Source organism: Amblyomma maculatum, chromosome 10, assembly GCF_055883805.1.
Source record: "Amblyomma maculatum isolate TAMU_Amacu chromosome 10, ASM5588380v1, whole genome shotgun sequence".
Lineage (NCBI taxonomy): Eukaryota > Metazoa > Arthropoda > Arachnida > Ixodida > Ixodidae > Amblyomma > Amblyomma maculatum.
In genome coordinates this window covers 163,329,134-163,343,475 of record NC_139353.1, presented here as the reverse complement: position 1 = coordinate 163,343,475, position 14,342 = coordinate 163,329,134, and positions in this window count along the sequence as shown.

Sequence of the window (14,342 nt, the reverse complement as noted above, 5' to 3'; positions counted from 1 at the left end):
ACACCAAATCGTCCGACCGCGTATATGCATGTGCATCACCCAAGAAAAAGACGACGACATGCAGTGATGGTCGTTTGTGTTTTCCTTTTAGCTTTTCTGTATTTGAACGGTTGCTTTAGAAATACAACGAAACAGCGTTGAATTATAAAGTGCGCCTCCAAGGGCCTCAACGAGGCTTCAAATGTCCAGGGACGGCCGATAACGCAAAGGTGAACAGCAGAGCAACTTCGGCAGAAGTGAAAAAAATATCAATAATCACTTCTGGGCAGAAGTGACAGTGTGCGCTCGATGATAACTGATACCACTTGGCACTGCCCATGCTTGCGACTGGGCAAACGAGCGCCTGGTTGCGTTACAGTTATAGCTTTCTGTACATGAAATTGCGTATTAAGCACTCAAGTAGGGCTAAACTGTTTCATTAAACCATATCGTGCTCGCTGAAACAATTTTCTGCAACTTCAAGTGCTTGTTTTTCGTTTTGTATTAGGCATTTGTGTATTCAACCCACTTAACCATTCGAGCAACCATGCTGTTACCTATGCTGTTGCACTTTATAAATTCCATTCTCTTACTGTAAACCATCTATGCAGGATACGAAGTAAAACGCACGAAGGCATCAATTCGCAAGAAACGTGAAATTCCGTCACGCTATATAGTGTCGCTACATGCCGGCCGTACTACACTGAAACATCAGTAGGCTGCCTGCACTGATTATGGTTCGGTACAGCCACACATTCAGAATTTTTTACACGTGCAGGATGTCCACTATGTTTTCTGTGGTGGGGAGAATCCCTAGACTGAGGTCTCCGAGGACTCGGTTAAGCCGCTTCCCAAAACCATGAATTGGGAGAATAAACAGGAGAGGAATAAGCCAGGGCAAAATTTATACAAAATAACTATGGCAGTAAGACAGGCACATATTACGTGGATGCAGCAGGTCCCACCGAGATTGTCATCTGTACTATTGCTGTTGTGCGCGAAGGAAGGCAGGTGAACTGGCTCTCAGTAAAAACTAACGACTCGCTAATGTTGGAGGAATTGGCGATTGCACTGGCCGCCATCCACTGCGACGCAGCCTACATAATTTCGGACTCGCAACAGGCCTGCCGAAATTACGTGCAGGGTAGGATAGCACCACTCGCCCGCTGAATATTATTGGCAGATACGAAAAATTCAGATTCGGCTACTAGTAAAAAACAGGTTATATGGGTGCCCGGTCACGAGGGGGTGGAGGGGTGACGAGACCGCTCATGCGGCTGTCCGAGAGTTTCTCCCCCGGGGTTCCGCTCAATCCTCCGGTTCTACCGAGGCAACCATACCAATGCCGCTCATAACTTATGCGGACATTACAAATTACTTACGCCTCTGCAGGAGGGCACTCCCGGGACCCGCCAAAGGTCTCGACAGATCTAAGGAGTGCCACCTTAGACGGCTCCAAACAGGGTGTTTTCTAAATCCCGCCTTACTAAAACACATGGACCCGACATTCACGGGTAGGTGCAAATTCTGCGGGCAGTATGCTGACTTATACCGCATGGTGTGGGCCTGCCACAAAAATGCAAAACTAAAAACCATAAAACAGCCAACTAGGGAGGGCTGGGAGGCGGCCCTGTCCAGCTCGGACCTGGAGGCCCAGCGTACCCTGGTCCAGAGGGCTCGGGCAGCGGCGGCTGCCAATGGCTTCCCAGAATAGGGTCTGCCACTCAGCTCCACAATCAAACGCAACTCCCTTCCCATATCATATCATCGTAAACAAATGTTTTCTCCTCCTCCTTACTTGTGCATGGCTGTAGCGCAGTGCGCTTACGGCGAAAAGGTCAATCGACAAAGAGTGAAAAGACGTGCAAAGTTACCAAATTGTAATCGATACCAGAGGTATAGCCGTGAATTTCAAGCATGCTCATCTCAAAGTATAAGAAAGTGCACATGTCATCAACACGCCCACACGCTTGCGAACGGGAAAAACTATAGCGCTGAATTACCAATCTGTACTGTTCATAAAATGTGCCTAACGATCCGAACCACCGACTCGAACCAATATCACAGATAACTAGACTCATAAACACAACTTCTCGCGTTATAAGTCAGTCATGTACTGGCAGAAAGCTATTGAACCAGATTTAGGTACGAAGTACAGTTACAGAACGAACTTTACAGATGAGTAGAGAAAATACACATTTTGATAAGCAACGAATAAACGAATACTACGTCAGTCGTTACTGTGTTTCAGATGAAAAAGAAGCCACTCATCCAAATCCATGATTCTGCCATGGACGATTGAGCAGTTTCTGCAGCAGTCAAAAATTAATCGTGCTGGCTGCGAAACCGTTCGACGAGCAATGACGTACCGCCGACATAAAGGTTCGTTGCAGCTGCCGCGATGCACGCCTTATAAGTATCTTCCTGTTTAGCGGCATTGGTGATTTTGTAGTACGTACACAGGCCCAAACACTTCTATATCCACCCCAAACAATGCACACAAGAAACGCCACCAGCAAACGGCGTGGTTCATGAGAACTCTGAAGCGCTCGAACTGACTGCGCTAACGGCGCAGCCGCCACAACGTTGTAACGTTCTTTCCCGCCGTCCAGACCACCGCATGCAACGCAGCCAACTGTTCGGCAAATGACGCCGCTATTCAAAAAACTAGTTCAAACACCGCGCGTGCGTGCGTGCGCGTCTCTTTGGGCACATCTCCTGTCTTGTCGGCACATAAGCTGCCATGCTGCTCATAGGGTATTGTGCAAAGGTTACTTGTCAATAATTTGATGATAACCATCGAAACACTTGAATATTGACCGTTGTAACCTTTAGGCTGGGCAAAAATAAATAAAACATCACCAAACATGAAAACTGGCGACTTAAAACCTTTGCCACATAAGTTACAGGCGTCTAAAAGTTACATATGGGTTACTGTGTTTGGAGTGTATGAAAGGAAAATAACAAGGAGAATGAGATTGGGATGGAGCGCATTTAGCAAGCACTCGCAGATTATGACTATTAGCTGAGCGGTATCGCTAAATAGGAAAGTATACAACAGTTGCTTCTTACCTGCACTCACCTATGGGGCTGAAACGTGGAGGCTAACCAAGAGTATTCTACTTAACATTGGGACAACGCAGAGGGCTATGAAGCAAAAAATGGCAGGGGTGACACTAAGAGATAGGAAGCGTGCAACCACGATACATGTGGGGCAACGAAGGGCAACGACGATACATGTGGTCTGGCTCACCGCAGTTAAAGCACAACGACGCCTGTCAGTGGTCCTCCAGCAGTTGGACTTCCTTCGCCCTCGCGGCTCCGTGGGTGGTTCATACTGCGGCACATATTCGAGGCGTCGAGGGCCGAGACCCTCAGCCTGGGTGTATTGGCGAGGGGCGGGAGGTGGCCGACTGGCAATAGCGGCAAAGCTCATCGTTGGTTGTATGTCTAGAGCAACAACGGGTACTCCTTCTGAAGCTGTTGCAGTTCTTCCCGAACGGCTGTAGTAATAGTTGCTGGGGCACATTTCGCTGAAGCAGGAAAACCCCTCTTGAGCTCTTGTCGTGCGACTTCGCGGATGATATCGCGAATATCGGCGATGCTAAAACCTCCTAGGCTAGGCGAGGTAAGGCTCTATACGTTCGGTAATTGTTGCCCAATCGCTGATAGTGGGTGTTCCTTGTGGCCAACGCCCGCTCGATAGTAGTAGCTTCGGTGACAAACCTCGCTACTTTAGTCGGTGGATTTCTTATAAGTGTACAAAAAATCTCATTTCGTACGTCTCGCATCAACGCGCGAACCTTTTTCACTTCTGTAGCCCTAGGGTCGGCGCGGGAGCTTAAGCGCAGAACGTCCTCAATGAAACTTCTCACGCTCTCCGCTGGGCCCTGAATACGAGTTTGCAGTGGCTCTTCTGCATGCTGTCGTCGGTATTGGTTCGCGAACGTGTGTAACAGTTCACTCTCGCACGTCTCCCAAGATGTCAACGAAGCTTCGTGGTTCTCGAAACAGTACTTCGCCGGTGCCTCCAGCGAGAAGTAAATGTTCTGCAGGCATTGATCCGGTGTCCACCCGTTGTGGCGAGCAACCCCTTCATAATGGTTTACCCAGTCTTCAATGGCATCCAGGCCATCGCCACGAAAAGGGGAGACAGTCCTTGGCGTTACAGACACGTAGAATATCCGTGTCGCAGTCGCATGGTCAGGCTGTTGCGACTGGGAGGCCATGGTGACGTTAGGCCGAGACATGTCCCGCTCGGCGAGGAGTCCAAATTCCGACGCTTTGCCTTGCTAACGTCGGCTAGCGCGGATCTCAGGTGCAGCTGCGAACTCCAAGAAAATCCGGAGGCCAGGACTTAATACTGGGCTCGAATTTCGGGTTGGGGTGCACTGCATGCGAATCCTTACCCAGCAGCTCCACCAATGTCACGTCCTGACACACAGGGACACGACGGCCGCAGAGACCTCGGGTCAACAGGGCAACGGCACAGTACAGCACAACAATAGCGGAACCAGCCCGTGCGTGATGATGATGATGACCTGAGACAAAATGGCACATACCCACGGCGGGGGATTGGCCAGGGTGCATTGTAGGTTGTAAATAATTATGTCAAGGACTGGAGTATTCAGATAAATATTGATCTTTAACTAGAATTTGGAAAAAAATAAAAAGGAAAAGAAAAGGTAATGAAATCGTACCTAGCATAGGAATCTACCAGCTGAAATTATGTAATCATGAATGAAATCGCAAACTGGTTTTAAGGCATATCCTTTGACGCTTGCTTCGAAGGAGAGGAGAACTGGAATAGTTAGTGGAAGGTCTAATCTCGAAAGGGGAGTTGCTAAGTAAATTACGGCAGCAGCGTCGTCTTCTTCCCAAGCGATCGCGCTTGTTCTTCGGGCGCTGCAATATAGTGTTAAGATATTCAGTTAATCTGGACGAAGCATTTAACAACAAACAAACACGGACGAGCAATGAATCAGGCATGCGCGGAATCATTGTCAGAAAAATCAGATGAGTCAACGTGACATAGTATAAAGGTCATAAGAGCGATAAAACGAAAATAGGGTGAAAAGCTAAAAGAAGATGATGGCTACTAAATACATTCCGTTCCTGAGAAATTATACAACATATAAGTACATGGGCGATGAATGAGTCAGGCATGCACGGTCAATAACTAAACATTCAACAAAGGGCTTCTAGGAAGGCAAGTTCGCTCCCATAAAGCGTTTTTGACGCTTCCCTCAAACACGCTGAGCCGCTTTGGGTTATAAAGAAAGCTTCCTTTAATTCACGGCCTACGCTGTCTTGATTTCTTTCCAGAATCACGGTTTCAAGTAACCGCGGCATGCATTTAGATTTGCTGCAATTAACCGCAAGATTGGACCCAGTTCCTTTTCCGAGCAGGCGTTCATGTTCCCTCAAACGTTCATTCAGGCATCTTCCCGCTTGTCCTATATACACCTTGCCACATGTTAAAGGAATCTGGGAGATAACCCCTTCCCTACAACCGACAAACATATTAGAATGCTTTACACCACAGGTTTGCTCTTTTCGGCGTTCCTTGTTGATCCTGGAACACAATGTAGCCAGCTTACGAGGGGCGGAAAACACGACAGGCACCTTGAACAGTGACCTTCTTCCAATTATGTGCTGCACAGTGGGTGTGCGAAATAATAACTGGTGTCACCCTCGTGTTCTCTGATTTATCATTTATTTTCTTGCGCTTGACCTTCTGAAGCCACCGCCGAAATTACTGTCTGCGGAAACGCTGCTTGCTGCAGTCGTGCAACCTGCAACTGAAATCTTTCTTGCATACTGTGCGGACAAGATTTCATTAATGCTGAATCTAATCCCAATGTCGCCATGGCTCGTTTAGCTGTTTTGGAATGCAACGATTCGTATGGGATAGAAGTTTTTTCTAGCTGCGAGGTTTGTATATCCAGCATATTGTCACGTGGTGGTGAACAGTGCCGATGACACAAACGAAGAGTTGGTGATTGCACTGAAGAAACTCTTCATTGGGCTGGCTTGCGCCCGCAAAAGAACTAAGCAACTCGGCAGCGTTGATAGCAACAAACGTGTTCGTCGATCGTCGAACAAAGAATGCCCGTCACACTAGTCAACCCTCAATTTAAAGGATGCTCAGAACAATCTAGATAACATCGGAAACTGCTACTAGCACAACCTGGAACATTGTAGGAACATACGCGAGTGATCGGAATCTTCGAGACAGATCTCGGCGCATCGTTCGCAGCAAAGAAAATGATAACGCATCGTATAGCGACAACGAGCAGGAACAAACACGGGATACAGAATTGATACGCGGGCCAGAATCACAGTGATAAGGCCGCATGCAGGCGGCTGTTAAAAAAACAACAAATACAGTTTTGAAGGTTTCATGGAATTACTCCTTCGTTAAAAAACACATCGCCCCGATGTTCCAAAATAAACAAAGGAACCTAAATAGAAACATTACAAAGTTTAACACCACGCATTCTTTAACGCGCGTAATAAGGCTTGTGGGAAGGCACATATCACCGCTCCTTCCCCTCCTGGCTACGACGCGGAGGCGAGGGTGAGGTGTGGCCTCTCCTCTCTACAACACGTGACAGCCTCCTTCCCCCTCTCTCCATCGACTGCTGTTGCAAGGGTAGCGCGCGCTCTGTTGGTTGGGCGTGGTTTCGGGGAGAGTGAGTGCGTGTGTGGTGGTGTGCAACGAGCTCGAGAGTGCTCGACGCAGAGCGGACCGGACGGGCCAGCTGAGCGGACGCGTCCGGAAAAGAGGGACTGGCATCAGGTGAACTGAATTGGTTGATCGCGCGTGCGCGACTGAGGAAAACCATTAAACCGGTTTACCCTTTGGTACTCGGTGTTCGTGTTGTTCATGGGGGCCACCACTGTGGTCTGAGCTAGCGGAGCGTTGTTTGCTCTGAGAGCGGAGCCGCAGCCCCATAGAGAATCCCACAGGCTTCAGAGGAATAACATGCACGATTTCTGTGCGCGCGCGTGGTCGTTGTGATGCTGTCGTACAGTCGGGAATGTCTTTATAGTCCGGTTGTTCGACGCAGCAGCTTTTCACTTAGTTCACGGCGGCGAATTGGAGCCCAAACCCACACTTGGTTTCTTGAGTTGTATTCTGCGTGGCGTCGTCGTAAGTTGTATCGTCGGCTGTCGGTGCGCTGTTGGTCTTTAATACGCAGCCGTGCGAGTCGTCGGGCTTCCTCTGCACCCTGCAGGTAGGTTGTCCTCGTTGGTTACGTGCGGCAGCATTGCGTCGAGCGTCGTCGTGGGCTCCCTGCCGTACACAAGCTTGAAGGGAGACGCTGTGGTCGTCTCCTGGAGAGCCGTGTTATACGCAAAGATCACGTACCTCAAGATGCCGCCCCAGGTCTTGTGTTCAGCGTCGACGTACATGGAGATCAAGTCCGCGATCGTTTTGTTCAGGCTCTCCGTAAGGCCATTATTCTGGGAATGGTGCGCAGTTGTTCGTCGATGGCTTGTATGACTGTATTCTATGATTGCTTGCGTCAACTCTGCCGTAAACGCCGTTCCCCTGTCCGTGACGAGTACGTCTGGGGTGCCACGTCGCAAGAAAATTTGTTCGACAAAAAATTTGGCGACTTCTGCTGCGGTACCACTGGGTAATGCCTTTGCTTCGATGTAAAGGGGAAGGTAGTCAGTGGCCACGATGATCCAGTTGTTACCCATAGACGAAGATGGAAAGGGGCTGAGGAGATCCACCCCAATTTGTAGAAAGGGCAGGTCTGGGGGCGGAATCGGGTTTAGTAGTCCTGCTGGTCTGATCGGCAGCGTCTTGCGTCGTTGGCACTCTCGACATATCTTCACGTAGTGGGCAACTTCGGCAGGCAGTCGCGGCCAGTAATACTTCTCCCGGATTCAACGTGCGTGCAAACCCGAGATTGCCTGCTGTGGAGTCATCATGCAATGCCTGCATAATTTTCTGCCGGAGGTTTTTAAGCACTACAAGAAGTTGCGCGGCCCTGTTGGGAGCGAAGTTCTTCACGAGGAGGCCATTTCTTAACGCGAAGATGATACATGTCGCCTTAACACACCAGGAGGGGAAGCGGCCCTTCCTTCTAAGTAATCGGCTAGCGTTTTCAGCTCAGGACCTGATCGCTGTTGTTCTGCGAAACTGCTGGCGCTTACCGGTCCCAAAAAGGCGTCGTCGTTATTGTCCTTCAGGGGAGCGTCGACGGCAGCATGATAAGCAGTCTGCGTCGGAATGCCTCCGGCCCGACTTATAGACTACAGTCAAGTCAAATCCTTGAAGTCATAGGCTCCATCTGGCAAAGCGGCCGGAGGGATCTCTCAAATTAGCCAGCAGAGCCCGTGATGGTCGCTTACAACCTTGAATGATCGGCCATATAGTTATGGACGAAACTTAAATGTTGCCCAAATGATCACGAGGCACTCCTTCTCGGTCGTCGGACTTCGGCTTTAGTGAGGGACCTGCTAGCGTAGGCGGGTACTTTCTCCTTTCCGGCACACTTCTGGGCGAGAATGGCTCACCTCGGTGTGAATTTCGGTCTCGGTGTTTTCATCAAAGTTGCCAAGTACAGGAGGGCACTGCAGGCGGCGCTTGAGTTCATCAAAGGCTTCTCCTTACCGCGCTTCCCATTTAAAAGGTACGTCAGCGTATGTAAGCTGCGTCAACGATTCGGCGATGCTCGAAAAGTTTCTGACAAATCGTCGATAATAAGTGCACAACCCAAGGAAACGGCGCACAGTTGTCTTGTCGACAGGCGGTGGGAATTGTGTGGTTGCCGCTGTTTTCTTCGGGTCTGGGCGAACACCATCTTTGCTAACGATATGACCTAAGAACCGCAGTTCTCCGTAGCCGAAGTGGCACTTCTCTGCTTTTAGCGTTAGTCCCGATGCCTTGATGGCTTCCAACACTGTCTTCAGTCATTTTAGGTGGTCCTCAAAGTTTGACGAGAAGACAACAACATCGTCCAAATATACCAAACAAATTTGCCACTTCACGCCTACTCATTGAAACGTGGCTGGTGCGGAGCAGAGGCCAAATGGCATCACCTTAAACTCAAAATGGCAGTCCGGTGTGATGAAGGCGCTCTTTTCGCGATCTCTTTCGTTGACCTAAATTTGCCAATATCCGCTCTTCAGGCCCATCGATGAGAAGTACCTTGCATTGCAGAGCCGGTCGAGATTGTCGTCGCTGCAGGGAAGCTGGTAGACATCCTTCTTAGGTATGCGATTCAAGAGGCGGTAATCAACGAAGAAGCCAAGTGTGCCGTCTTTCGTCTTCACCAAAACGACTGGTGCCGCCCAGGGGGTGGCTGTTCGATGGCTGGATTACGTCATCAAGCAGCATTTCCTCAACTTGATCGCGTATGGCCTGGCGTTCTCGCGGTGATACACAATAGGGGCTTTGGCGCTGAGGTCGGGCGTGTTCGTCCATTATAATGCGGTGCTTTGCGAGTAGTGTTTGTCGTACCTTCGATGATGACGAGAAGCACTCCCTGTACCTTCAAAGAAGACTGCGAATTGGGTCTTTCCTGCTGTGGGTCAATGCCGGGGTGATGTCAAATGTGGGCTCACGGAACTGGTCCGGTGCATCTTCTAAGTGGTTGGTCGTGGAGGGCGAATACGTCCGCTGAGGTCCGCTAATTCGCCGAGAAAAACGATTGTCGTGCCCTTGTTGAGATGCCGGAACTCTTCGGTGAAGTTTGTTACCAGCACCTGAGCTTGTCCTCTCCGGAATTTCGCGATGCCGACACCTCGTTCCAAGAGCAATTGGATATTTCCTTTCCTTCGACGATGCCTTCAGTTGTTTCGATGTCTGCGCTACCTACGCTGACTGTGACTCTTGATCGGGGCGGCGCGGTCAATTCTCCGTCGTTTACTGCGACATGTTGCGTCGATGTCTTCGTAGGAGGTATGGCTTTGTCTGCAGAGAGCTTTATGAGCTTGGATCGGAGGTCGATGATAGCCCCATGTTCATTTAGGAACTTCATGCCTAAAATCACGTCTCGGGAGCACTGCTGCAAGTCCACAAAGCTGGTGGGGTAAGTACGGCAAATTACGGTTATTCTTGCAGTCCATCGTCCCAATGGAGTCATCAAGTAGTAACCTGCGGTGCGAATCAGCGGGCCATCCAAGCGGTGCTAACTTTTTTGAGTTAAGAGGCTAAAGATCCACTGATGACTGAATAGTATGCTCCGGTATCTACTAGGGCAGTGACTCTGCGACCGTCGATATCAACTTCAAGGTCACTTGTTCGCGTCCTCGCATTGCACGTGGGCCTTAGTGTCCGATCTTGGCTCCGTCGTTTCTTCAGGTCATGGCCGGGGCATACCGTTGTTACTTCGCTGGGCGACGGTGTCGGCTTGCACTCTGGTCGTGTTGTCGTCGATGTCTTCGTGTGGAGCGGCAATGAAATAACTGCGTCGTCGTTAGTGGTCGTCGTCGGGTGAGGATCTTCGTCTTTTCGCCGTTGAGCAACCTCACCTCCAAAGGTTGCTGCCTTTAGTTCCCCTACGGAGGCTAGAAGACTGTCCTTGCACGTACCTGCGGCTCGGCGACGCAAATTGGGCATTGTACGGCGATGGGGAGTGTGACAGACGACTTTGTGACGAGTGCTCTCCGCTGCGCAGGAAGTCGTTGATTTCCGGTGGTCGCTCGCCAGGACGGGTTCGTGGGGCGTCGACAGCGAAACCACGGAGGCCAATCCGCCTGTACGGGCAGTGACGGAGGATGTGTCCTGCCTCACCACAATGGAAGAGAGCGGTCGGTTGTTTGCTGTCCTCCAGGCGCCGCACTTTCTGGTGCTTGGGGGTCGTTGATAGGCTTGGCGGGCGGGGGCCAAGGGGCGGTTTTCAGGAACAGGACGGTAGCGCAGATGGCTTGGAAAGTCATCACGTCGGGGCGCAGGGCGACGTAATACAGCAGCGTAGTTGATCGCTGTTGCCTCTTGTGCTGAAACAGTCGCAGCCGTCGCTTGAGGGGCGCCCAGCGCCTGCTGGACTTCTTCATGGACGACGTCCGCAAGCGTCGCCACCTGGGGTTGTTGCGTGGATGGCATCAATCGGCGGAGCTCCTCTCGCACGATCTACCGAATGAGGTCCCGAAGGTTCTCTCCGCTTACAGATGCGCTGGGGTAGTGGGTTGAGCAGTCCGGCTGCAGTGGTCGCTCGTAGTGGCGCATCCGGGCGTCCAACGTCTTCTCGATGGTGGACGCTTCCGCTTCAACTTCCGCCACAGTTTTTGGCGGATTTCGGACAAGACCTGCAACAAGCGATTCTTTAACGCCTCGCATTAAAAATTTGACCCTCTCTCACCTTCGGTCATGCTAGGGTCGGTGCGGCGAAAGAGGCGCTTCATGTCCTCAACGTACGCCAGGACAGGCTCGTTAGGGAGTTGAAGTCTTGACTGAAGGAGAGCCTGGGCTCTTTCCTTTCGCACGACGCTTGAAAAGGCAGTCAAAACGCTTCCTTCATAATCTCCCAATCCTTCGTAGCTGTCTCATGATTTTCGAACCAAACTCGGGCATGTCCTTGAAGAACAAGGCAGACTTGCCTGAGTTTCGCTGCGTCGTTCCAGCCGTTGAATTCTGCCACATGGTCGAAAAGGTCCATCCAGTCTTCCGCATCTTCACTGGGCAATCTTTGGAAGATTGGGGCTCGCTGGGCTGGGCAAAGACGACTGGTGCTGTTGATTAGGCCAATTCTAAAGTTGATGCCTCCCGGAGTAGAACGGGGTCAGGCAGCAGACCGTGTTCGCTGCAGCAGCCAGGCAGCAGCCTTGGAGTCGGCTGCTGGCTCGGTGACCTGTAGGCTGGTCTTCCATGACGACAGGAACAAGGCTGGAGTCCTCGCTTGAAGGATCAAAGGCAGCACCTCCACCAGATGTCACGTGTTGTTGACCAGGGTCGATGACACAAATGAAGAGTTGGTGATTGCACTGAAGAAACGCTTTATTGGGCTGGCGTTCGCCCGCAAAAGAACTAAGCAACTCGGTGGCGGCGATAGCAACAAACGTGCTCGTCGATCGTCGAACAAAAAACGCCCACAACCCTCGTCTACCCTCAATTTAAAGGATGCTCAGAACAATCTAAATAACATCGCAAACTTCTACTAGCACAACCTGGTACATTGTAGAGACATACGCAAAGGATCGGAATCTTGGAGAGAGATCTCGGCGCATCGTTCGCGACAAAGAAAATGAAAACGCGTCATATCGCGACAACGAGCATGAACAAACACGGGATACAGAATTGATACGCGTGCCAGAATCACAGTGATAAGGTCACATGCCGGCGGCTGTTAAAAAAACAACAAATACAGTTTTGAAGGTTTCGCGACAATATCTTCCCTTGTTCCAAGAGGGGTTCCAGGTCTAGAAACTGTAGCTTATTTTCTTGGGGCAATTTACAGTTGTATTCCAAACCATTACTAAGGTATTTAAAACGAACTAAAATTTCCTTAACAGTTGACTGTAAGTGGTAGTGTCTTCTTTGCTTAAAAGTGCTAAAAAATCATCGACATATCTGAAAACTTTCAACACCTTGCTTTTGTCGAACCTACATTTCCAGATTCTTGTCAACTGCTGCGAAAAAAATGTTTTTTAGAACTGGCGCGATACGGGATCAGATGCATATTCCTGTCCTTTGGATGTACACCTTATTTTCGAATTCGATCGCAGTGAGACTGAGGTAAAATTCCAATAAGGATAAAAAACCTTAAATTCTTTGTGGCGAATAGAATAGAAAAGGTCCTTCCGTCAACCGAAAACATATTTCCTACAGTTTCACAGGATTGAAAAAAAAATCTATATTTCTGTCGAATTCTTTGTACCGAAGGGGTCATCAACAGCAAACGCGTTAAGGTGCTTTAAGAGAAATTGGCTAATATGTGTCTGCCATGCATTTAAATCACTAACGAGACACCGGAAAGGAACGAGTCTTAGCAGTAAAAAAGAAACTAAGAGTTCTTTTCTTGCACTTACTTATTGCGTTTACCAACTGCTCCAACTCCAAGTTCTTACACATTTGAATAGCCCGCGATTTCAATTTGCTCGGCTTCAGGATAGTCTGAGCGAAGTTCTTTTGCGCCGCACAGCAGGTGTTTTCAACGTAGAGTCCAGGCGACACCACTACGAATCATCCTGCTTTGTCAGCTTGTGCCAAGCACAGACCTCTGTCCTTAAAATAGGCAACGACCATGTTGATCTCAGACCGTCCGTGGGCGGAAACCTTTGAAACGGTTCTTGACAGAGCATCTACTCCGTCCAGACGACAGCGCTCAAGATTTTCTGAGGACGCTTTTCCGGCGATACGCCTGTTCAGGGAAAGGTGCTCGTGGGCCCTAACCAGAGGTTCTAGGCTGAACTTCGGTCCTTTTTCAAGGCCCAGGTTGATTTTTTCAGTGACCGGAACGTCCTCTAGCACCATTACATCTTTTCTTCCTTGAACCGCACCCCTAGAGCTTTTGGCGCCTCCCCTTTTCTCATCTTGCTGCGGCGGCGTAGTGGTTCAGATGCCCGACTACTGTACCGGTGTACCTGGGCCCTAACCTGAACTCCGGCAGCTGCATTTCGATGTGGCGAAACGGAGAGGCGTCCGTGTGCTGTGCGATATCCGTGCACATTAAAGATCTTCACACGGTCGACATTACTCCCTAGCCCTCCACTACGACACCTCTTTCTCTCTTTCCACATTCACTCCCATCTTCCTCCCTTCCTTCCAACGTGGCTCAGGTGTCCATGGAAGACGTGTGACCGATACTGCGCCTTTCCTTTCCTTTAAACCAATTACTATTAGTACTAAGTACTCGGCTGCTTTTAAATGGAGCCGAAGCGAAGAGGCGTCCGTGTGCTGTGCGATATCAGTGCACTTTAATGATCCTCAGGTGGTCGACATTACTCCGGAGCCCTCTGCTATGGCACCTTTTTATCTCATTCCGCTTTCACTCGCACCTTCCTTCCTCCCCTTACAGAGAGGTTCAGGAATTCTTTTTGGCCTTCAAAGTTGTTCAAGATTAAAAATCTACGCTGAAGGCTTGAAAACCTGGCTTAGTGAAGCTTGCGCTTCAAAACACCCGGCATAAAAGCTGCAAATTGCAGCATCCACGTTCCCAAAGTAAAAGCACCCGTGTGTGTACAACAACTCTGTACAAAGAACACGCACTGATCAAGGTAGATATACCATGATAGCGAAGGCTCCATAGACGCCCATTGGTCCAAAAAATGGCGGCTCATGGGCACCGCCATACTGGGGGGCAACTACTTATGAGTGACGTTGAATGACGTCACGCATACGTATGTTTTTAGCGCGAATTTTAAAGTGGTCTTTTTACAGAACCCGCATTTTCAAGCCGGTA